At 35.8% G+C, this 25,127-nt stretch overlaps 1 long non-coding RNA gene across 1 annotated transcript; it reads right to left on the bottom strand.

Moving 5' to 3' along the window:
• Positions 1-1,863: 1,863 nt before the first annotated feature.
• Positions 1,864-23,964, bottom strand: LOC136829669 (uncharacterized). Its single transcript, XR_010850435.1, has 2 exons — positions 22,657-23,964; positions 1,864-3,906 (listed from the first exon to the last, which is right to left on the bottom strand). It is a non-coding gene; the product is annotated as an uncharacterized lncRNA (long non-coding RNA).
• Between the last annotated feature and the right edge of the window lie 1,163 nt (positions 23,965-25,127).

The raw sequence follows: 25,127 nt of genomic DNA, 5'->3' as shown, positions 1-25,127 counted from the left end.
TGCTATATATATATATATATATATATATATATATATATATATGTATATGTATATATGTATATATATGCTATATATATATATGCCTATATATAAATGGTATATGGCCATATTAAATAAATAACTCCAAATATGAATGGCAGCAGGTGATAATCCCAAAATTTTCACTAATGTTAAATCACTATTTGTGTCATCACTAGTAAGTGACTTTATTCAGTGAATATCCAATAAATGCAGATGGTAAATATTTGTCTTGCTGACACAAATATTTCCCAAATCACGTATTCTGCAGGAATATCAGCTCAACAACTGTAATATAAAAGCTACACATAAAATAAAGTTACACACCGGAAGAAAAGGTATACACCAGCAACAGAAGGTATTCATATTTTCCATACAATTCCAGGTGAAAGATAATGACTACAAATGATAATTGGTTTGTAACATGTTTCATTTTCAAAGACTTTTCTCATATGTAATGCTTTGATGAGCCGCAATATCCTTTCCCAGTATCATAATGTATTCAACATGACCTCTCCTCCGCCAAATAGATATCTGCCGCATCCTTCTCAGCTTTCCTGAAATCCAGAGAAACTAATTACTTCTCGGTGATTATGTTGTGAAGGAGTCACGGCGATTAGGCTGGTTGGAGAACTATGGCCACTGACTGTGTTGCTGTGTATAACTCTCTTATCTTTTCTGAGTAATTACTCATGTATTTCGTAGGCTCACCCAGTAATGTTTGCCACAAGATTTTCCTCGTAATATTGAAGTCAGAAATTAATTTTAACAAGTATAATACTCGTGTATTGTATGCTGTATTTTCAAAAGATTTGTCATTAGTGTTGGCGTGGTAAACTAAACAGCAGCAACGCACAACGCTCATCAGTGCAATTCTCCCAAATGCATGATTGAGCATATATTCGTCAATTATTGATCATGAAACCTGGCCAAAACTGGTAAAACACGTATTTCTGCTGGTATGAAACTGTTGAATGGAAATGTGACGTTAAATCAAGGGATTCTGAAGCAGCTAAGAAGAAATAAACGACTATTAGTGTAAACACACATAATATACATATACATACACACACACACACACACACACACATATATATATATATATATATATATATATATATATATATATATATATATATATATATATATATATATATATTATATATAACATACATACATATATATATACTATATATATATATGTGTATATATATGTATATATATATATATATATATATATATATATATATATATATATATATATATATATATATATATATACACATATGTGTATTGTGTGTGTGCGTGAGGAAGATGTGTTTATACTAACAATGTTCTCGGCTGGATATAAACAGGTCCATTTGCATAATCCTGATTGGGTAGATGCCTTCGCATAATCCTAATTGAAAAAAAAAACTTTGTTACATTTTCGTGAGAGATAAAGGTATTTTGGAACATTTCAATACCACTGCAGTTGATACTATTACTGTAGGTATTATTATCATTATTTCAAATATGCTGCCAAATAACGTAAGCACTTGACGGAGAGCTTAAAATCCTCTCATACAAGGAAAAGGCCAGAGTTTCAAATAACACCGCTGGACCTTTCCAGGGTCTACTCAGGTCTGGAAAGGTCCCAGCTGAATTATTTTCAACTCTGACCTTTGCATTGGAAGTAGAAGAGTGTGGATTTTAGTTTTTCTATTTTCAATAAAATGACTTGGGTACATTTGTTGCCAAAACTAAAAGGTAGGCGCACTTAACAGGGTTACTTTAAAATTGCCTTAACTTTAAGGTTAATGAATTTAACAGGGTGTGATTAAAGTGACAAAAATAAAAGATTAATGAACTTGTCAGGGTTTCATTAAAATGACCACAATTCAAAGGTTAATGAATATTACAGGATTACATTCAAATAACCACCTCTCAGAGGTTAACAAACATCATTAACATGATAAAAACCAAAGGTTAATGAACTTCACATGGGTGCATTATAATTACCATGGAGAAACCTATTAAAGACTTTTTTTTAGTTCACAGAGAGGAAGGAGAAACGCCTTCAGTCACTTTAGATTAAGTAACTGTTCTCCCTTAATTTTTTTTTTACTTCCAAGATTATAATAAGTTAAATATACATTGCAATTGATTCTTATATCATGAAAATGCTTTGAATAGAAAACATCGACAAAAGGATATTGCTACAGCTTCCGAGGCCAATTTCTTTACTAGCTTCCTTCTTTACAGCTTAATCCTTAGTCAGGGTCGCTGTTTCTGACGAGTCTTTTCTAGGTTGTTCGTACACTTGAATGAACGGCTAGGTTTGGTACATGTTTACAGACGTATGCCCTTGCTATTTATCTAGGTTGGGAAAATAAATTAATTTACACCAAGACCAATTATTAAGTGTAATAAATCTCATTCTACCTCACTGTTGTGGCACTCAAGAGACTCAATCATTACAGTACACGAGAAAGACAAAACACGCAACAGTTCTATTTGCATTTTGGAAAAACTTCAAATTTAGTTTTATGTCATTGATGATACTCAAGAAATATAACCTTCCAATTAGATTTTGGAGGTCAGCATGAAAACAGAAAATGCCACTTCGTTAAGCATCCCCGAAAAATTTCTGATCCTGAACATAATCAGCATTTGACTGTTATAAGACGGGACTATAATACATGAAGTTACGCAGGCAAATACGGAACTGAACTGGCGACATTACCAAAAGGTCATTTCTTTTGATCTTTTTTGCTGCACATTTGACCAACGACATCTTCGTCACGGCCTGTATAAACCGAATAAAAACATCAAGTGAATTGATGAGGCTTTCGTTCCAGCTAAGAAATTTCCACTGACGGGTTTTTGGCGTGCTGGTTGTTCGAGTTTGTCTAATCTGCTCCAATTACTCACGAATTGCAATTTACGCATGATAAAGTTAACATTATATGTCACCATCAATAATGTGGAAAGGATTTTGTGTGAAAAATGCGAGTCCTTTTTCTTATTTCTGATAACAAGAAAGAATTGAGTTCATCGTCTCTTTCTTATACCCTTCACCTTTGATTAATTTTTTCTTCCCGTTTTGAGTGCCCATAATTCTGTTAACTAAAACCCAATTACCGATTATCGGGACAATTATGTTTATCGTCTCTCGCAGGTCTAGATGTGGAGTTTTCTTCGTGGAAAAAATTCAAATCTTAATTCTTTAGACTTTCCCGCTGCCTCTTTGTGACGTCATATGGTCAGTGTTTGTGTATTTAAGAAAAGAGTCTACAGATTTGAAATACTTATATTTTCTTTAAATAACATCATTCTTCAAGTAATTACGTCATATACTAAAAATATTTATCTTAGCATTTTAAGAGTTTTCCTTAAATTTCATCACTTTCGGTATTATTCTTATAAGAAAAAAATATGATCGGGGATATTTGATAAAATCTTTAAAGTTTACGAAGAATCTATAGGAAGAGTTACAAGATGGCGTCTACTGCGGAGACAATCTTACAAGGAAACTATCAACTCAAGGTTGAAAATCTCTTCATTATTGAGAAACATCTGATGGATTTTTGCTTCTCTCTCCTAAAACCCACTGGCTTTTCTTCGGTGTTTAAGAAGACATAAGACAAACAAAGTCTGATTTTACATAGACAATTTTAAGGCTTGCTACCAACAAAATTTGGTTGTACTTAGACGGTCTGAAGACTTGTTAGCAACAAAATTTTATTTCACACAGACGATTCCGCCATCCCACTGACAATCCCTTCCAGCCCCGAGTGGTTCGTCTCGGCCAAGATTCGCAGCATCGTTCCAAACGTTCACCACGTCAGATTTACAACTTGACTGCCTGAACCAGTCACTGGATGAGGCATCTCGGACAGTGAGAAGCTGCGGGAAAAGGAACGCAATTGGTCAAGCATGAGATGAACAAATTCACTGGAATGCCTCGAGTCTTTCATTCCTCAAGCTGTTAGACTGTGGAATACTGTAGTCTTCCTAAGGATGCTGTCTAATTAGACTCAGAGTTCAAGTAAAGATGCACTACATAACTACCCTAAAACAATTCACTTTGTATTTGGCTAAGTTCTTTATATTTATCTAAAAAATATTAATTCATCTTTTTTTCCTAATAACTGATCTCTTCTCTCTGTATTTCACAGTGCCTTCAATAATTTTTTTCAAATGAACACCACATTCTTTGGAAGCTTGAATTTCTAGTCAATGGCCCCAATAGGCTTCTTCCATATGAAAGGGGATTTTTCTTCTGAATAATAATAATAATAATAATAATAATAATAATAATAATAATAATAATAATAATAATAATAATAATAATAATAATACAGTCTCTCTATCAAAGACACGTCAAAGCGAATTTGAAGTCGTTTTTCGAAACTTCCTACAAATATATCTCTAATTTTGGAATTGAGCCCGGAAAATAAAGATAAGCTAGCCTGGTGGGTTCACAAAATAATAAATAGTAATACATACTGCATAGATTTATTAAAATCTGTGCAATCTGTAAACACCATAAAACCTCACCCAAGGCTGGAACAAGTGGTCAAGACACTTGCCTCATTAGAGGGAGCGTCCGCATTTGTCCCACATGCGAGGCGGAACGATTAAGGCTTGTTTATGTAAAAACCGTTTCACGTCTACTGCAGTACACTTTGAATTTCGCTCCTGGTCATCAGTAGACTGAGGTGAGCCACAAATTAAAAGGAAAGGGCCATGTAACTATTCACCTCATCCAAAAATGTGTACGAACGTCTGGTGGGATCAAGAAAAAGGGATGGAGGGCTAGCGACCTCATTCCTAAAAACTTGAAGAGAAACTACGGGGCTGTACGGAAAATTATACATGTATGTATATGTATATATATATATATATATATATATATATATATATATATATATATATAAATATATATACATGTATATATATATATGTCTATATATACATTATATATATATATATATATATATATATATATATATATATATATATATATATATATATATATATATATATATATATATATATATATAAATTTATTATATTGCCAACTAGCTATGTAGCAAGCTCCAAAGCTGGATCCTTTCTTCCTCTCGATATATATATATATATATATATGTGTGTGTGTGTGTGTGTGTGTGTGGTGTGTGTGTGTGTGTGTGTGTGTGTAGGCTAAATTATCTTGACTCTACCCGAAATTCATTTTCACTTTCACTAACACTAATGAAGTCCACAGATAATCATTCAGAAGAGCCTCTAAAACAGTGACGTTTGAAGCTCACATCCTCGCAATCCTCCGGAAGAAACCGCGAATAATCTGCTTGGCAAAAACGAGCCCCGGTTATCTGTCTGTCTACTCGTCTTAATTATTCTAATGAAGTTGGATGGGTCAACAGCTGGTCGTACCGTCGAAATGTAAGAGTTAATTCCTTTTTCTCAACTCGGGTTGGGGAGGCTCCAGTGAGCTGTGTTGATACAAAGTTAAATTTGTTAATTTATTTTTCTAAGAATACTATTTCCTCGACGAAATTCACTAACCAGTTATGGTATATAGCAAGGTACTGTACCTGTTATCTGAACTGAGAATGTATAGATCAGCTGAGGAAATGCAATGATTACAGAAAACAAACATTTCCTAGTTGACAAGAACACTGAAAATTAACATATCATTAACATGCCATTATTAACATACCATTATTAACATCTAATGAACTGTTTTTTGATTACTGAGATTTCTTCAAGATGAAAAGATTAACGAACTGCAACAAGAAGATCATGCAAGCGTGCTTTGATGATCACCCTATGATAACAAGCGCTGATAATCCTTTAACAACGCTTCCTGACGTACCAACCATAAATTTCGAGCGGGAACTTTTATATTGCATTTAGGCTTTGTAGATCAGGCTCCCTGAGCGTGTTATGCAATTGGAGCCTCAACAGTTCAAGCTAAGAAGCAATGTATTACTACCTTGAAACAACTCTCCTTGTATTCTAATAAGTTAGATTTTTATCTATTTATTTAATTAATATATTTTCTAAAAGTTGGTGTCTTCTTTCTTTATTTCCTATCACTTCTGTTACTACTTTCTAATGAATATCATATTCTTCGGAAGTTCGAATTTTAAGTCAATGGCCCCAGAGGGTTTGTTCAATATGAATGGCGTTCATAATAATAATAATAATAATAATAATAATAATAATAATAATAATAATAATAATAACTGTAACCAAGCTGCCTATATTCAATTGGTGAAGTTTCTTAAAAACCAGCGGCATTCACCTGACTTCTGGATGTGGTTTCCGAAGGTGTGACCACCAGCATGGCACCTAAGGTGTGCTCTCCCTGTGTCTTTACATAATCAGATGACAGATCGGCAAATGTACGTCAGTGTCATGATTAGAATTAGCAGAACACCACCTTGATGAAAAAATGGAATAATAGCTGAAAGTCAGTTGATTGGCTGATCATATAATTATTTTACTTATGAAATGATTCTCTCTCTCTCTCTCTCTCTCTCTCTCTCTCTCTCTCTCTCAAGTACTAAATTCGTGTAATTTTCTGTATGTATTATTTCCCAGCTACGTACTATTTACTCTGTAAAAAAAACATAAACGCTCTCTTTGCAACATTGCACGAGAATGAATTTTATACAACTTTTCCAGCAATTTGTTTCCCCAAAGCATTTTACATTTGCTTTTCTCTCTCTTCTTCCCATCGCTTTGGGAGCTGCACAGGAATAAGAATAAGAAGCGGAAGAACGGAGCAATAAATCCGGACATCGTTCTTTTAACCTCTCTCGGACGCAAATCCTCCGACAGCACTCAAGGTTTAACTGGCTTGAATTTCCCCCTTTTCAGACTGAGAATGATTTTGAGCAGTGCTATCTTCACTTGTTTTCGCTTTTCCCTAAAGTCCTCCTGTTGCTCTCGCCAATGGCTTCTTCAATACATAGGTATCATGGCTAGGGAAATATGATTTTGATATTTGAACCCGGTCTCGTTTTTCGTAAGGGTGAGGTTCACCTGCTGATATTCGTTTAAACGTACAGTAGATCTATCTACCTGTGAAATTTCACTTATGGTTGTCTATTCCGTTATTTCATTTATATTTGATATTCCAGATTGTTTATTGCCTGCCTAGAAGTGTTCACTTTGATCAAACTCCTATTCATCGTAGCAGTTATTATAGAGAAATTATCTGGTACTTTTATGAAGAAACTGGGCCTTTTGATAGTAATAACTTGAGACTATGGCTGATGAATTCCATCCATTTTTTCATCCAATATAATGGCAACATTTCACAAATATCTTCATTTATCTTTATGTTTTTTGAGAATATTTCATAAGTTTACTTCTTGCACAGCCCTGATGGAGGCTTAATGTCATGGCCATTTTCAAATCTTACTCAGTAATTTCTAAATTTTCTATCTTTATAAAATAAATATGCAAGTGAACTTTATAACACAAATGTGCAAATGAAGAAACAAAAACATCTGAACCTACATGAAAAATACATTTGGCTTTAGAAAGCAAACAAAACTGCGGAAGTATGGAATGATGGCGTCAATTAAAACTTCTCGCGCTGTTTTATTATTCGTTTAATTACGCAGCAACATCTCAATTATCTCCCGAAAAACATAGACGCTCGCGTGACTAAACAGGGTCATGTTCCGTGATCTTGTTGCGATGACGTCATTAGTGAGTTTGTTCGCGGTCTCTTTCTTTCAATAAGGGATGTTTACAACTGCATAAAACTCCCACAGCAAACAGGAACCGGCTCCATTCGGGTCGGGAATGGCCCTTTACAAAATACTATGAAGAACTCGGGTTTCACCGGATGCCAATATTTAACCACACGAATAGCGACAATCGCTTCATGCTGAGGAGGAGAGAGAGAGAGAGAGAGAGAGAGAGAGAGAGAGAGAGAGAGAGAGAATTTTGCAATGATTTTTCGGCCTATAAATACTCCTCTCTCTCTGTATGTATAATATATATATCTATATATATATATATATATATATATATATATATATATATATATATATATATATATATATATATACATATATATATATATATATATATATATATATATATATATATATATATATATATATATACATACATACATAGACAGTATATATAATCATTAAGGTATCTGTGTATACCTTCAGGAGTTGCTCCCTATCCCTCAAGGCCGCCACTAACGTTCAGTTATGTCTGCAGTGCACAGTCGGCCTGTGCAGGCAAACCTGCACCGCTAACGATACAATTTTTTTCCTCAGTCCTCCGTAGCAGCCATGGTGCCAACAGACGATGATGCTCTGTCTGCAATTGGCTTGCTGAGAGCAGAAAAAAATTCATAAACGTCAAGTAAGACGTTTAGTGAAAGAGTGGTTGAAAAAAACTAATTCAATACACCCATGTGAATTTTCAGAGTTTAATGGCCCCAAGGACTTTCATAATGTTTATAAATATTTTATGAATGAAGGAAGAGTTCCATAACAAGATAATTATGTTAAGTTCGTAATTGTTTGTTTTCATTTTAAAGTTCACACACACACACACACACACACATATGTAGGCCTAATACTGTTTATTTCTGTTTCATTAAAATGCTGAATATTGATTTGTTTTCATTTTAAGAATGACTTCTTATGATTTTTTACAACGAACGGACATCCATAGTTTACTCCTGTTCCTTTGTTTCATTTGTGTGTTTATTAGTCTATGTTTATCAGTATAATTTCATTTCCAAACTGGCTTACATGGGATTTGAGCAAAGAGCAAACATGCAGTCTAATACTGTTTTGTTTTTTCATCAGACAGTAGAATATTACTTTGTTCTCATTTTAAAAATGAATTACTTATATTATGCATAATCATGAATAGGCGCATTATAGGCCTATTCTTGTTTTACATTACTTCTCCATAATAAATATTTATTCTCATTTAAAAACTGATTTCCATGTATGGTTTATAACCACGAATAAACACACATAGGCTTAATCTGTTACGATAGCCTTTGGATTTTACTTGCCCAAGCAAAGTCTCATTCATATAGATTTCAATGAAATCTACAAGATATTCAGGAATGCTGCTGCCACTTTCGGCCTTCACTATACACAATTACTTTTCCCGTGGAAAAACGGCGAAATTATAAATTTATATTGTTCTGATATCCGTATCAATTATTAACAAGAAAAATGCGCCGAAGTTTCTTCGGTGTAATCGAGCTTTCTGTACAGCCACTACCGAGTATAATCAAGGCCACCGAAAATACGTCCATCTGTCGGTGGTCTTGGTATAATGCTGTATGACCTAGGGCCCATGAAACTTTAACCAAAGCCAGGTGGTGGCCTATCCTATATCACTGCCAGAAGCACGATTATGGCTAGCTTTAACCCTAAATGAAATAAAAACTACTGAGACTAGAGGGCTGCAATTTGGTATGTTTGATGATTGGAGGGTGGATGATCAACATACCAATTTACAGCCATTTAGCCTCAGTAGTTTTTAAGGTCTGAGGGAGGCCAAAAAAGTGCAGACGGACAGACAAGACGGCACAATAGTTTTCTTTTCAGAAAACTGAAAAACAAGTACCTCCGGTATATCAACAATTTAGGGATAAACACTTTTAAATTTAATACAACTCAACTCTATGTTCTCGAGTGGTACACGTTAACCGTTCGGGGACTGACAGCAAACTGAGCCAAAAAAGTTGCCTTACCACATTAACGTTGAAGTGCGCATGCGCAGACACTTAGGCCGGAGGCTTATTGATTGAGAAGAGCTATTTGCTCAGGCCGCCTGCGCAGACGAGAAAAACTATGCAGGTTGTTCACATTAACGTTCAGGTTTGCCTATACAGGCCGACAGTGCAGGCATAACTGAACGTTAGTAGCGGACTTCATACCCCGATTAGGATCTTGATGCCTCATGAGGTAAAGGTAAAATCCATAATCGAAAATTGCAGCCATGCTCAGAAGAAGCACTGAATAGGATAGGGTTAAGGTGTTGGGTGCTTTGTCTCCTCTGCTTCATCTGTGGAAGCCTGGTGGAAGACCTTGATTGAAAATCAGTTGCAGGGGGTCAATGGACTTATACAGCTAGCAACTGCACACTTCAAGGAATTAGTTATCCTTTAGTGTACTTAGCCAATGAATCCTCCATGGATCCTGACAAATAAATGGATAAGCGCAATTTAGAAATGGCCCCAGTAACAAGCAAGTGATTCAGCTAAGAATCGCTGGGTTTACAAATACTATGGGTAAACTGAAAACAGAAAATTGGAATATAAGAACAATAGCAAAGGCAGAAAATGAATTCATGAGATATGGAATGAACAATCTAGATGTTTATGAATCACAGTACAAAGGAATAGGGAAACGGGTTGGATGGGGGTAAAGCGTACTGTATCTTCCTACAGAGAGGACAGATTTGCAGTTCTAGAAACTATATGGGAGGAGGGCACTTTCTATATGGAATGGTTTGATATAAAAAATGTCTATCAGTCTACTAGAAAAGAATTACTGGGATATGTGGTAACAAAATGGAAACATCAGATATGGCACGAGTCCTAGGATACAATGAAGCTTATACACACACACCAACAAAATACGTGCAGACGGTTCAGGGAGAGGAACAACGTAAAATAAAGCGTTTGAAGGAGCAAAATCTAGACAGAGAAAATTAAAGAAAGATCGAGAAAAGATAAGAGGAATACTTGGACGGAAAGGCTGACGATGTTGACAAAGCCATATGTGTTCAAGGAGTGGCAATGGTATTTGGGTTGCCCACAAATTATTAATGAATATTCAGGGGTGAAAAGATAAACAAATAAATAGTTGTCAGAGGGAGGAATGGGTAATAGTAAAGAAAGAACGTTTGGCGAAATACTTGTGTAAGGTCATGAATAAAAGGTAAGATAGGGATAACTTGATCTACACACTAGAGCTTGAATGTACTTATGAATGAACTCAGTTTTTAAGGTGGATTCAATTACAGAGAAACTTTGATAGGAAACACCATCTTATAATCTGAGATTAAAAGAATTAATACTTAGTGTACCTCACAGAGTAAACAGTTTTGCAAAATAAGGAATGGGGAAATAAAGCCTAATGACTGGGGACTGGAATTCAAGGCAAAGATACCAACGAATTGTAACCTGACCGAATGTGGTACCTATAGAGACAATGCACTTTCGTCGGTTGCAATGAAAAAATTATTATACTTATCTTCAACAGACTGAGGAATAAAAATTGATAAAATGTCTAGCGATGTACAGTCTGGTTTTAGAAATGGCAGGAGCTGCACAGATCAAATATTCGTTTCAAGATATATCGCGCAGAAGTGTATGAAATCCAAAAATCTCCTTCAGATTACATATATTAATTACGAGAAAGCATTGACACTGTCCACAGACAAATAACGCGGAGAGTCTTGCATCACTAGGGCATTCCCATTCTGTATGTAAAGCTAACTGATATTATCCATGAAAGTAGATACAAAGTAAATGTTGATGGGGACATGTCAAACCAATTTGCAGAAAATTGTGGGGTGCTGCATGAGGATGTTATTTCACCTTTGTTGTTCGCCCTTCTCATAGATTTCAAAATGAAAATGTAATGGAAGAGAGGGCTTAGAGTGAAATACCGGATGAGAGTCGACAGACTTAAAATAAGCAAATATGCAGGCGATGCTGTTTGAATAAGGAAAACACCAAAAGATTAATTTGCTTAATAGAATGGAACATAAATCTACAAAGATGAGACTCATTATAAATCTAAGAAAACCACAGTAATGCGGACAAAAGTATACACAAAGTGATGAGATATCACTGGATGGATAAAGGATGAATGAAGATAAATCATTCAAATATTTAGGAATAATGATTTCCAGTACAGGTTCTAATGAGCTGTTATTTCAATCACGGATAAGAACCGTCTTTCGAATTCTGGTAAAATATTTTTCACCAATGTTGTGTATATAACCTGAAATCCAACCATAAAACGAAAGCACCAATAATTTCATTTGCACGGAACACATCAACTAAATTCACAATCAGACGTCTTATTAATGTCTGGCCTAAACAAGGGTACAAAGAAAACAACTAATAGGTACAAAATATGAGATCCTAATATTCACAAGAAAGAGGAGGATTTTCCTTTCAGTATATAGGTAGTTAATCGAATCTTGGAGAGAGAAAGTAGGAAGCAGCTTGTCCGTAGAAAAATTAAGGCCAGAAATGGAGCTCGTGTGAACGTAACTGACTTCGATGTAGTATTTTACGTAATAACTATATTTTCTTATGTATATTTTCTTTGAAAAATCTCTCTGGCTACTAACTTCAACATTTTCTCATTAATAACAACTGATACGCTTTTAAGCAAAACCAACGCATTTTATTTAACTGAGCCTCCTCATATTAAAAGATGACCGTTAATTTGTTACTCCTATGTCGTATTAAATATTCCAAAGATAATCCTTTATAATAAACGCATTAATATTCCACATATGTTACATGTTACAGAGTACCGTAACCGTTCCAAAGCCCAATGTCGAACATTCGTTATGGGCTAGTTTCTCGATCTCAGCTATATATTGTGGATTCTGACTAATAATATCTTTTTCATGAATTACTCAGTCCCCTGTGCCAAGTAATAATGTTAGGCGGGTGCTGGTCGGGTAATTTTGATAAGAGTTCAGTATTCCCAATCGTGAATTCTAGAGAGCTTCAATTCCAAGGAAATGGAAGAAACAAAAAGTTCATATCCTATTTACGATTATGAGGGTAAAGTAAAACTCGTATGTTAGTCTACTGCAAAATATTCAAAGATGGTAAATCATAAGGTGTCCATATTTAGTTAAAATATGGATATGATTGTACTTAGAGAGAGAGAGAGAGAGAGAGAGAGAGAGAGAGAGAGAGAGAGAGAGAGAGAGAGACTAGTAAATCCAGAGGTATTCCTAAACTCACAAAGCCACTGGTTCCCAAGAGAGGCGACGGTTTTCCCTCGACAAAAATAACCGTTTGAAAGTATTTAATTTCGCCACTCCAAAGGATACGAAGGACTCGTCCTGAGTTCCTATTCTCTTACCTCCTCCCCCTCCTCTTCCTTAGCGCCCTTCTTTCTCCAACATTACAGTTGCCTCTCCTGCCGGTTTCACAAATCACAGGGGGAGGAATTGCAAGACTGGGTTCATGACAGAGGCTGTCTATGTATGTTTTTAGGGCGTATGAGAACGCGCATGCGTGCGTAAAAATTCAACATGTCTGTTTCTTTATCAGGTAAAGCTGAGTGCGTTTATTCTGTTTCTTTATTTGTGAGATTAAGTTTATTTCTGTATCTGAGTTTTTTATCTATACTCACAACTCATGGTGTGTCAACACTACAGTAAAACTTGTCATTAAATTTTACCCAGCTGTCGTTAACTTGTTGCACACACATTACAAACAGGTTGAATACAAGTTAATGACTTGTCCGTAATCCTAACCATACGATAACCCGATATCGGGCAAAGGTTCCTTCTCTATTAATTGTCGTTGACTTAACTTTTAACCTGTTTGCGATCTGCAAGACATCAGTTTCCACAGTGTCAGGTTTTTTCCGCCGAGTGGGGAAGCAACCTACTATCCATTTCAAGGACCGCGAGTCATCGTTTTTCTCAAATCTCTTTCAAACTAATTACTTGATCGAAATGATACTTTGACACAGTGTACAAGACACCTCCCTCTACCCTCTGCTGTTTGGTAATATAGTGAGTTGTTAAACGGTGTTAGTTAAGGCGTTGCTCTTTGCTTACATGGTGTTGCCAAGCATCGCCAACCTATGCATTCGGACGTCCTTTGTCCCCATCCCGTCCCTCCCTCCCCCTTCCCCTCCCTCTCCCTTCCCTCCTCATCCCTCCCTCACCCCACTTTCCTGGCCTCCCTTTCTCCGCCGCCCGCCCCATTCCCCTCCATTATATTATATTGAGTAAAAATATATTGGTTTTTGTAGATTATGTGTTCATTTCATTATTGTTATCATATTTTCTTAAGTTATATAAATGGGAGTAGGGTAAAGAGCGTATGACCTTCACCCTATTCACCCAATATAATGTATATACCTACGGTATATACTATCACGATCTCTTAAATCCTTTACCACTCGTATCAACGTGCTGACGACGACCAGGGCAGACAAGGTCACCAAAATTAAATCATACGGTTTAACCTACAACCCAGCATATGACGTGTATAACGCGATCATATGACCTGTGTGGGCCGAATACGTACAGAAGCAAGCAGTCAAGAAAAATTAATATTCATAGTCTGTTAAGTAATCGTAAAAAATTAACGAATGTCACAGTTTTTAAGTTAAAAAAGATATTTCACATATCATTACTAAAACGAGTGTATCAATTATTGATTGGATAATGGTGAGACTACATATATATATATATATATATATATATATATATATATATATATATATATATATATATATATATATATATATATATATATATATATATACACGTTATCACAAATCTCTTAAATTTCCAGAGCACAGTCATATCATACGCACTGGTATACTTTACCGGAAAATTAATCCATTTCAGATTTTCACAATACCACCTGGAAACATCATTGGTAGGAAACAGTTATACTTTAAATAATCCGTCAGAATGCATTCGCCAAAAAAAAATATATAATTAAAATTGTTCGGAATATCGGGCTTGATACAGACCGACTGGTAGGCTTCCATCTTCTCAGTAATGAACATTCCACCTACATGTTGCACATTCAAAATGTGTATGCAATTACCTGGCTGAAAGTCATGAGACGAATTTATAGGTGTGCCTGAATGGTGTGTGTGTGCTGTTGTGTGAGAGGATTTTATCTCTTTTCCTTTTACGAGAATATAATAACACAGAAGGCAAATTCGGCGTCGATGGATAATTTGCATCTAATTGTCGAGCAATCTGAGTTTCTTACTTCATGGGTTAATATATATTCATACTGCGTATTTTCGTCAGTTCGAACCTGAGGATTCCAACATTGAGAAAGACTCAGGAATAAATGTAATCCCCGAAAAGATTATATTAAATCTTACTTAAGGAAACTTTACCTAACGAGATTATCTGAACTTAAGAAAGCCTTCAATCATCATGGAGTCAGCAGTGTCGTAGCCACACTATATTACAATGACATTCCCCTTACGCACTGTAAAGGCGTCCAGTTCAGATATAAGAGCAATGGAGAAAAAGCCGCCGAAGAAGAAATTGTTGCAGCAACCAAATTATAAGAGGAGAAGACCCTTCTCTCAGGCTGAACTTCATAAAAAAAAAAAAAAATCACAAAGGAGGCTAGATTACGAGGGATATTTACAGGATGCTATTTATCATCAAAAGATTTCAAAAGAATTCTCCCAGGAGAGGGTCATTACCACAGGACATCACTGTCAACAAGGATCTACATCCTAGATCGACCCTGACCGGATAAAAGAAGGTCCCTAAGACTGCTAAATAGAACACTATACCTTTTTCCTTTAAAGGTAGGATAAGTGTTTCTTAGAGGGCAAGGAATAAAATTCACAAATTATTCCGGTATTAAAGTAAAAACAGGAAAAGTGATAGCTACCTGAAAATGGTCAAAGTAGAAACTTTCTAATAGAAACAATGGCTCGAACACAGATTTATTTATGTATGTTTTGCACCTACCTCTAAGAATTTGACAGGGTCCCACCAAATGTGAAAAATACATATTAGTCAAGTAAAAATAACATTACTTCTGAAAACTTGATTTATACAAAAGTTTTTATTATATAAGCTGGAGAATTTATTACTTGAATTAGTAAGTTGCAGCAAATAACTAAAATACAGTACAATAAATATTCACTTATTCTAAAGCATATGTGCTTGAAAGCACCTGTATTCATTCACATATATTTACTAATTCCTTGGAACCAGTTTACACTGAAAAGAAAAATTTAATAATCCTTGGGTTTATAGACCAACATTTTCTGTGGACTGGCTAAAGGTTTCTTTAATAACGCAATTGACGTTCAACCACAATCAGAGAGAGAGAGAGAGAGAGAGAGAGAGAGAGAGAGAGAGAGAGAGAGAGAGAGAGAGAGAGACATATGGGGTTTAATGCTCCATTTACTAGAGGGGAATTAGCAAATCACCCAGACAAAAATCATATAAAGCTGAAAATTGGCACAAAGGTCGGGGATTGTGTCAGGAATGACCGAAAAAAAAGCCCCATTGATTGGGGGTTGGGAACTCCCTTTTTTTTCGTGGGGAGGTGGGGGAAGTAAAATGCAAATGGCCTAGGGAAAATGACGGAACTCTGTGCATGCAGGAATGAATGCGGTTTGGATCATAGAAGCCAATAAATAAAAGTGCCAGAGCTTTTAAATAATTGATTTAATCATACCGAATTTTACTTGATCTATGAAGATTAAATGTTTTTTAATAGATAACCAATTTTGACAAAAATGATGAGTCATTCATGTTGGGGTGAAAAAATTACTGATTTTCTTTTGAAATTATGTAAATCCACTTGTCAGTGCAAATATAATATTTCAAATAATAGTTCATTTCTTTTATCTTACAGCTCTTTAATCAATAATTCAGGAAATATTTAAAGAAAATGGCTGAAGTTTGTGTTTTGTGTGAAGAAGGTTTTGATCAAGAGTCCTCTCTCTGTCCAAGTACATAAAAGGGGACTAAATACATTGATTCGGATCAGTGAAGAACGACAATTACATGACCTATGCAGGTATTGTTTATTTATTCATACATTAATTTTGTATGCTATGTCATACATTTTAGCTTGTGAAATTTTTCGTTTGGTAGCTGATTGCCTCTTATGCATCTTACGTTTCTGTTCACTCTAGGTTCCTTAAAGACACATCACGGCAACCGGAAGCTGGAAAAATTCTGGTGCATCATACATGCCGAAGAAAATTTGTTGATCTTCGAAAAAGCACGAATACTGCTAGTGTTGTGCCAGGAAAAAAATTACGATCATCAACCGAAAGCACCTTTGATTGGAAGACATCCTGTTTTCTTTGTACAAAGACAGCAGAACATAAGTACTCAACAGTTGCTAGAGTAGAAACTCTTCCACTAATTGAAACGCTAACTAAGCGTTGTATAAGTAGAGGCGATGAATGGGAGATGAAGTACATTCTCACTTGATGTCTTGCAATGATCTGGTTGCTGAGGAGGCAATTTATCATATTTCATGTATGAATCGATTCAGACTCCAGATCGAAAGTGAAAACAAGCGTGGACGTCCATTAGATTCAACAATGATGGAAAATTTTCAGAAAATTTGTCAGTGGCTGGAAGAAGAGGGTGATAGCGAACTATATACATTATCAGAAGTTCACAGCAAGATGGAGGAGCTCAGCAAAGGCAGTGAGTGTTACTCTATGAAATCTTTAAAACGGAAACTAGCTGGGCATTACGGAAAACACATCTGTTTTTCAGAAGTCCCTGGTCAGCCAAACGTTGTTTGCTTCAGTGACATGACCTCTTTTATATTAGAAAGCTTTAAGAATAAGAAAGAACAGACACCAAATGACATCATAACTACTGCTGCCAAAATAATCAAAAGTGATATCAGAGAGATCACTGCTGATAAATCAAAATATCCTTCCACTGAAAAGCTGAGTGATATAGATTATGAAACAAAATGGGTGCCTGAAAGTTTGAAAATATTTCTTAGCAGTCTTGTATCTTCCAATCTTAAACAACTCAGCATAGGTCAATGCATCGTACAAGCATCAAGACCAAGGTCATTAATAGTACCAATACCCTTTGGAATCGGCATTGATATTGACAAGTCATTTGGTACAAAGTGGCTTGTGGATCACCTGGCAAAATTTGATTTTCTGTCACCTCTGATGAGGTTAAATTATTCAAACAGTCTGCTGCAGCCTGTCAACTCACCACCTTTGAAGATCAGGAAGCCCATTTTACCCAATGGGTGGCAGATAATGTTGACCACAATATACGGACATTGACTGGAAAAAACCTTTTCATGGAATGGGCATTATTTCTGTTAGCTCTAAAAACCTAAATACCAAGCAGTAAAACGTTTGAAACATAACTCAAGCGTGGATTTATCTTCTACTGTCGAAATTATTCCATACAATGGGTCAAGTTACCATGGTCTATTGAAGCTGAATCTAAAGCCAATGAAGGACCTTTTCCTCAGAAAATTCCACTCCCCTGAAATGAACTTAGATCTGGTATGGCATGCATCATGGTTTTTTTACCTCAAAGAATCATTCACGTCCAAACTGGTCAGGTTACATGATGCACGTGACATCGCAACAAAACACCCTTTATGAAGAAGCCTCAGTTACGTTTTTACCCATAATTGATCTAAACCCATCCGATGAGACATGCATATTCTCCACCCTCCTCTTTGTAATTGAGGAAGCCAAGAAACATAAAATTCCTCCAACAGAGCAAGCAGCATACTACCATGGGCAAAGAGTTCATTTGCAGATCATTACATGGAAAATGCTCAACGATAAACTTAACTTGGAGCCTACCAATTGGGGTTGGAAACAAGTAGATAACTGTTTAGTTCCTATACCAACGGATAAAGATATTGCACCTTCGAATTTACTGAAAGTCATTCGGTGCAAGTGTAAATCTTCATCAAAAAATCAGTGTGGTACAAATTTGTGTTCTTGTAAAAGACATGGCTTGAAATGCATGTCAGCATGTCATGAATGTCATGGAGAATATTGTAATAATAAACAGGTAAACTACGTTCTTTAAGATTCTGTTAGTCAAATATTCTTAACTTTATTTCTAAGTTGAACGAAATGTCATATAAATGAGAAAAAATTGTTGAAAACATTTTCGCTATTTCCAGGTTGAAATATTAGCATTGTTTTTTTAATGGTGAAGTTTAGAAGTTTAACAATGAAACTTTGTTTCTTTTTTAGGCAGTTGAAGAATTTGGTGCCATTGAAAAAGAAGAAGATGGAATAGATATCCTAGAATCGATAGAAGATGATCTATTCTAACTGAAAATATTTTGATAAATGAATAATCTATACTACAGAAATTGGTAATTATAAGCTCTTGTTATCATTTCATATCAATTCTCCTTTACATGGTCAATTTTAAGGAAACGTTCATATCTGAGCAGTTCTAGAACAAAATTTCTTATCCAATGATGTATAAGCTTTAATGATTTGGGCATCTCAAAATTTTGACCTCTCGTCCATATACCCTCCCCAAAAAAAAACAGAATTCCCAGGTTCCAATCAGTGGTTTTTTTTCTGATATTCCTGACACTATCCCTTACCTCTATACCAATTTTTCAGCTTTATATAATTTTTTGTCCGGGTTAAGGGGTATTTTTGGGCTATTTCTCCTCTACTAATTCTTTTGTTGGCTTTCTTGATCCGAAGTTTGTAATCTTAGGCGCGATGACAATGGATTCCGTCGTCGAGAGAACTTCTTAGACACGATTCATTTGCTTTTTCCCTCTTCTCATCATTACTGGGACTGACTTTGGTCCGTATGTTCAGGGTATCACATCGCAGTTGTAGAAATAATTCCATGTTTCAGGAGACGTTATGGTTGCATCAACGAAGTTTAATTTATATAAAGTTTGTTTTTTTATGATCCCCTTCTATGTATAAGGAAAGATCACATAATAAATAACGTGATCTGTTTCCAACACAAAAAGGAATCCAAATAAATCAAACTTTGCTGATGCAGCTATAATATTTAATGAAATATGTTTATAAGAGGGACCCCTTCATAAATATACCAATATAAGAAATTATTCTAATTATATTTACCTAATCAAAACAAACTATCAATAATTGCCCAAGTATTTAGTGAAGAAATTCATTACCTATTCCTTCTCTCTCTCTCTCTCTCTCTCTCTCTCTCTCTCTCTCTCTCTCTCTCTCTCTCTCTGTGTGTGTGTGTGTGAAAGATTCTCTTTCAACGATCTTTTCCCCGAGTGCCATCTATGATCGTTCCTTTGCAAAGAGCATTGTAAGTCTTCCTGAACAGCTGTTTTATCGCTAATGTTGATTGGGTGCGTTCCACTGGTGTCTCCTGTCGAGTTTTTCTCTTTTATTTCTCTAGAGGAAACAAAACAGTGTTTATAAAATTATGTTTTGTAGTTGTTTATAGTTTATCCTCTCTACCCATATTTTGTTCGCTAGATTTATTTTACTTTAGATTTCAAAAATTAACACAACTAAAGACATTTATGCAAAGCAATAATTGCATCACGACTGACGAATAAAAAGTAGGATGAGGTTATGTATACAAATAATATATCCTCTATCTTATAAAGGCCGTACTTCCAATTGTTTACCAAAATGTTTGTACATTTATGCTCAAGAAAGATTAACTAATGGACACTGAAACATGATCACAGTGAACAACTTGATTACCTATTATCATTATTTTATTATTATTATTATTATTTATTTATTTATTTATCTATTATTATTATTATTATATTATTATTATTATTATTATTATTATTATTATTATTATTATTATTATTATTATTATTAAATACCGGAATTGCTGGAGGGTGCAGATTAGCCTGTTGACCTCAGATTAACTTGATGCCTAATCTTCACCAGGATCCTTAATTCGTTCATCAACACTAACCCCTTTTCCGTCCGCATGAGGACATTAACTCCCTGGTACTGTAGCCACTGTTCTTTGGTCTTTGTTGGCGTGTCAGAGCCCGGAGGTCCACACAAGGGTAATCTAAACCAACAATTGTGATCCAGTTGCCCTAAAGATGCCTTGACCTGCACACAAGACCAAAACGCGTTGGGTCCTGGGTTAAATAATAATAATAATAATAAATAATAATAAATAATAATAATAATAATAAGATAGTGCTTACTTGGAACGTGATGCACAATTCGGAATAAAAAAATGGCCCACTGGAGAGCGTTCCAAACCGTACCACGCTCCCAAAAGGCCCCTCTATATAATTTTGAACTCTGACCTTTACATTGTATTACTGAACAAGGAAATCATTCTGGGTTTCGTGTTCCCAAACAATAATTCGACGTTATTTTGCAGCATTTTGGCAATGATAAATGTTAAAAAATTTTAAAAACTATCAAGATAATCTAAATGTTTTTTCTTTCCAAGTGAAAGGCATCTACCAGGTGAGGATTATGCAAATGGCCTTTTAATATGAAGCCTTATTCCAGCTATGAAACGGACCAAAGACATATCAGATACGCTTACAAGTAAAGAAATAGCGCTCATAGATGGCTAATCGGCTGAACATACAATAATAGTGAATAATTCAAAGGAGTTATATCTGTCAATCAAAATTTCATTCAATCGCCGGAAATAGTTCCTCATTAGCATTCGAGATCCATAATGAATGAGGGAAGGAGACGGTGTTCTCACTACCAACTTTGTTCATTGGCTTTAGTTTCAGTTTTTCTGTGACGGACCCAAAGGACGCTTTGTATGAAAGAGTCCTAAATTAATATCATTCGGTAATGCTGTCATATTTCAGGGTATACTAATAATGTGCAGAATGAAATGCTCCCGTTATGTTTGCAAATTTCACTGTTACGAATGAATATGTATCTTTGAGTGTACCGACGGGTACTATTTATTTCAATTATTCCTGTCATTTCATTATGTCCAAATTTCCCCCTTTTCGTACACCGAAGGGAAAGCCCAGCAAAGACGCCCCACAAGCAACAACCTAGGAATCCTTCCACCTTCTCTTCCCTAATCAAAGTCATAACTAACCCGGACCAACTTTTCACTCGGCGCCATTAAATCTGCCAGTGTAGTGGCCTCGGGCTCACTTCCTGAAGGACTCAGCTATTCATTACCTGAAGGACCTCCTTCAGGCACTCATTTTCCTCAGAAGGACTCCGATTAAACCTGCAGGCCCCCAGAAATGGGGGCCCAGTTTTTAACAGATAATTAGCGATGCTTTGACAAAGATTTCTTTTGTAAAGTACTCCTAAAAATATAAAACGAAAAAATGCTAGATAATCCAATAAAAATGTTAACTTCCCATCCTTAAAAACATCTTTAGATGGAACTTAAACCTTCCGTTTTTTCATTCAAAATCCGAGGAAACTAAACAAGAAAAGGCTGGATGCAACTAAAAACACCAGAAAATTCTTTACGAAAACTTTCACTAATTTTCAAATAACGGAACCAACTTGTTCTCACAACACCAGAAAATTTTGACTCTCCTTAGCATCAAGGACTGATAACAATAATATTATTATGGTGCTTGTCTTTGAAAGCAACACAAAAAACGTTAAAATTCAGACCTATAACAATAATGAAAATAAAAACATTCACTGTCCGGCCTCCCCATTTTGAAAACGCATTTCCTGTAAATAATAAACATTTCATTCAAACGGGAAACACTGTACACACCAAATACGACAGGAATCAGTAACCACCGAGGGACACAATCCAAAAATAAAGTTATTAACAAAGTATTTTGGAACCTGACACGAAAACCAGCTCTCAAACTACACGATCCCGAAAACTCATAGGAAAAACCAAAGCATGTTTATAACCAAGAATAATGGTAAACGTACAAGAAATTAATAAAGGAACACTTACGCCGTCATTTGAACCGTTACAGTTAGCGGTGATTTCCTCAAAGACTTTCTAATCTTATTTTCCTTGGCACTGGAGCCCAGTTTCCTGTAAAAAAAAGCTTTTTTTTAATAACAATCAATCACATGGGCCTCCCCTCTGTCCTCTTAGCTGTCTATAATGTCTAGCTAAAGCTTAGTTACAAATATAATCTGCGAAAACTGTGAGAACTTAAACGCACTTGCTCAGTGAACGACAACTGACCGCAAAGTGAGAAACGCAGGTTGGGCCTGAGTAGCAGGGGAGTTGTCGTCGTTTATCATAAGTAATTGTCGCAGCGAGGAATGATTCTTTAAACATTTTAGTGTGGTTTTGCACTCTTTCCACAGTCCCATTCCTTGTAAGGAATGAAGCCTATGCAATTCACCTTGAACTTTTAATGTCCAAACTTTACAATAGAAATGAAAAGCACAGGCTATCGGTCCCTAAGTGCGCTTCCGTTTCACAGAAACATTATTAATGCAACCCTGGAGCTGTGCAAAGTTTTCGAATAGAGATTATGTCCTCCTCAGCCACATTTCAGCAAACCTATCTTTAAGGGTTTGATCTCCGTTTCCAGCTTACCTAAAACTACTTATTTATTGTCATAATTTAAAGAAGTGACCCCTATAATTATTTGAATATTTGGACACTACACAATAGGTAAAAAGAGAAAGCTTAAAGAAATCATACAAAACTTCAGCAACAGAGAAACGTTGAAGAAAAAGCCATTTTTCCCTCTTTCACCGGCCATCGCGGAGAAGCACAGGTATGCTGGTAAAAAAAAAAAAAAAAAGTCTAAAAAAAGAGAGAGAGAAATAAATAAAAGTGTACAAGCCCTGTCAGTCTTCCATGAAAAACCCTTCCCCTGAGAAGATGCATTACCGATAAACAACTTCTCCTCAAGAGGGTTTATGATACATATTCACACGGTCTTTCTGAGATTACGTGCCCTGGGTGAGGAACCGGGTAGGAAATTCTTAAGTGCAAGAAAAAACAAATTTTTAATTAACAAAGTTGATAAAGACAAGTAGGAACCGTACAAAGAGACACACAAACAGATTGACGAAAGCCAACTCCTCCTGCAATCAAATTAGCCTCTGTTGATCAAACACATTGTTCATATAATTCTACTATTATTGTTGTGCTGTATCAGTATAAATTTCATTATCGTTATCAGCCTCGATGTCAACACTTAACAGTATCATAATTCCGAAAATAGAGGCTTTGAGACAGAAAAAAAGGACCCCCCAAACGGTGGAACGAAAGCTACAAAGCATCACTTTAGTCATTGTACTGCCATCCTCCCAACCGATCCATTCATATACGGAAGACCCACCTCTACCACCCTGAACCGGAAGTAGATTTTGAAATTCAATTTATTACCAACTGATGAAAGAATGGTTTTCCATTGTTATTACTGCGTCCAGTATACCTCAAGTAGAATTTCATATACCTGTTTGTGGAGTTTTCCTAAATATTTCAAGGGTAATGAACTGAAGTTCTGAATTGTAGTTGGTAGTCTACCTTGGACTTTGAATAAAATAAAATAGAATATAGAATTTAGGCTAAAGGCCAAGCGCTGGGACCTATGAGGTCATTCAGTTCTGAAATGGAAATTAACAGTAAAAGGTTTGACAACCTCGCAGTTGCACTATGAATCAACTGTTGGGAGAGGGTGGAGGAAAGTAAGATGGAAGGAAGAAAATATGGACTTTTGAAGACAAGAGCCCGAAATTAACAAAGCATAGTACTAGTATTGTAAGGATGAAGTTGCCAAATCCAACCTATGTCGTTGCAGTGCCCCGAAACCGTATCCAGGAGAGACCCGACCCCTCCCCCCCCCCTCCCCCTCCCCAAAAAGGAGCCCCGTCCAGTGGAAATAGAAACTGAGAGAAAACCTTTCTATGCTAATCAACGTAACTCGAGTCTACGTCTGGTGAATTTGTATTAGGATATACCCAATACGTTTGGTAACGTGACTTTTTAATAATTAAATAGTAAAAGTGCAGCATTGCTGTTAACAAGTAGCAAAAGCTGGGTGGATTTTTTCCCAATACAAAACTCATACCCAAATATAAGTGTGGAGGTGTCAGAATGGCTTCAGCAAGTCTCAAAGTTTTGTAGACTAGAATCGTTAATATCTTGTGGAATTTGACCTTCGAAAACTTTCACAACTGCGGAGAGGAACCTGAATATGGCCACCACAAAACTTTTATGAAAAAGCGGCAAATATTCCAAAGTGCCACCTATGGCCCTGAAGCCCTCTACCTCCATAAAAAAATTAATAAAAATGAAAAAAGCTCTTCAGTTTAACGAAAAAAAGGACTGCTTTCCAAATTTTTCTAGTGAACACGAAGGTAAATTAAGTGCAGCAGATCACGTGATTTTCATCCGGGAAGCAGGATAAGTATTACGAATGATGTAATGGCAACAGAAAGCACTGGCAATCCTTC

Source organism: Macrobrachium rosenbergii, chromosome 45 (assembly GCF_040412425.1).
Source record: "Macrobrachium rosenbergii isolate ZJJX-2024 chromosome 45, ASM4041242v1, whole genome shotgun sequence".
Lineage (NCBI taxonomy): Eukaryota > Metazoa > Arthropoda > Malacostraca > Decapoda > Palaemonidae > Macrobrachium > Macrobrachium rosenbergii.
The sequence above is the reverse complement of the archived record's forward strand: the minus strand, read 5'-3'. Positions and strand labels throughout refer to the sequence as shown.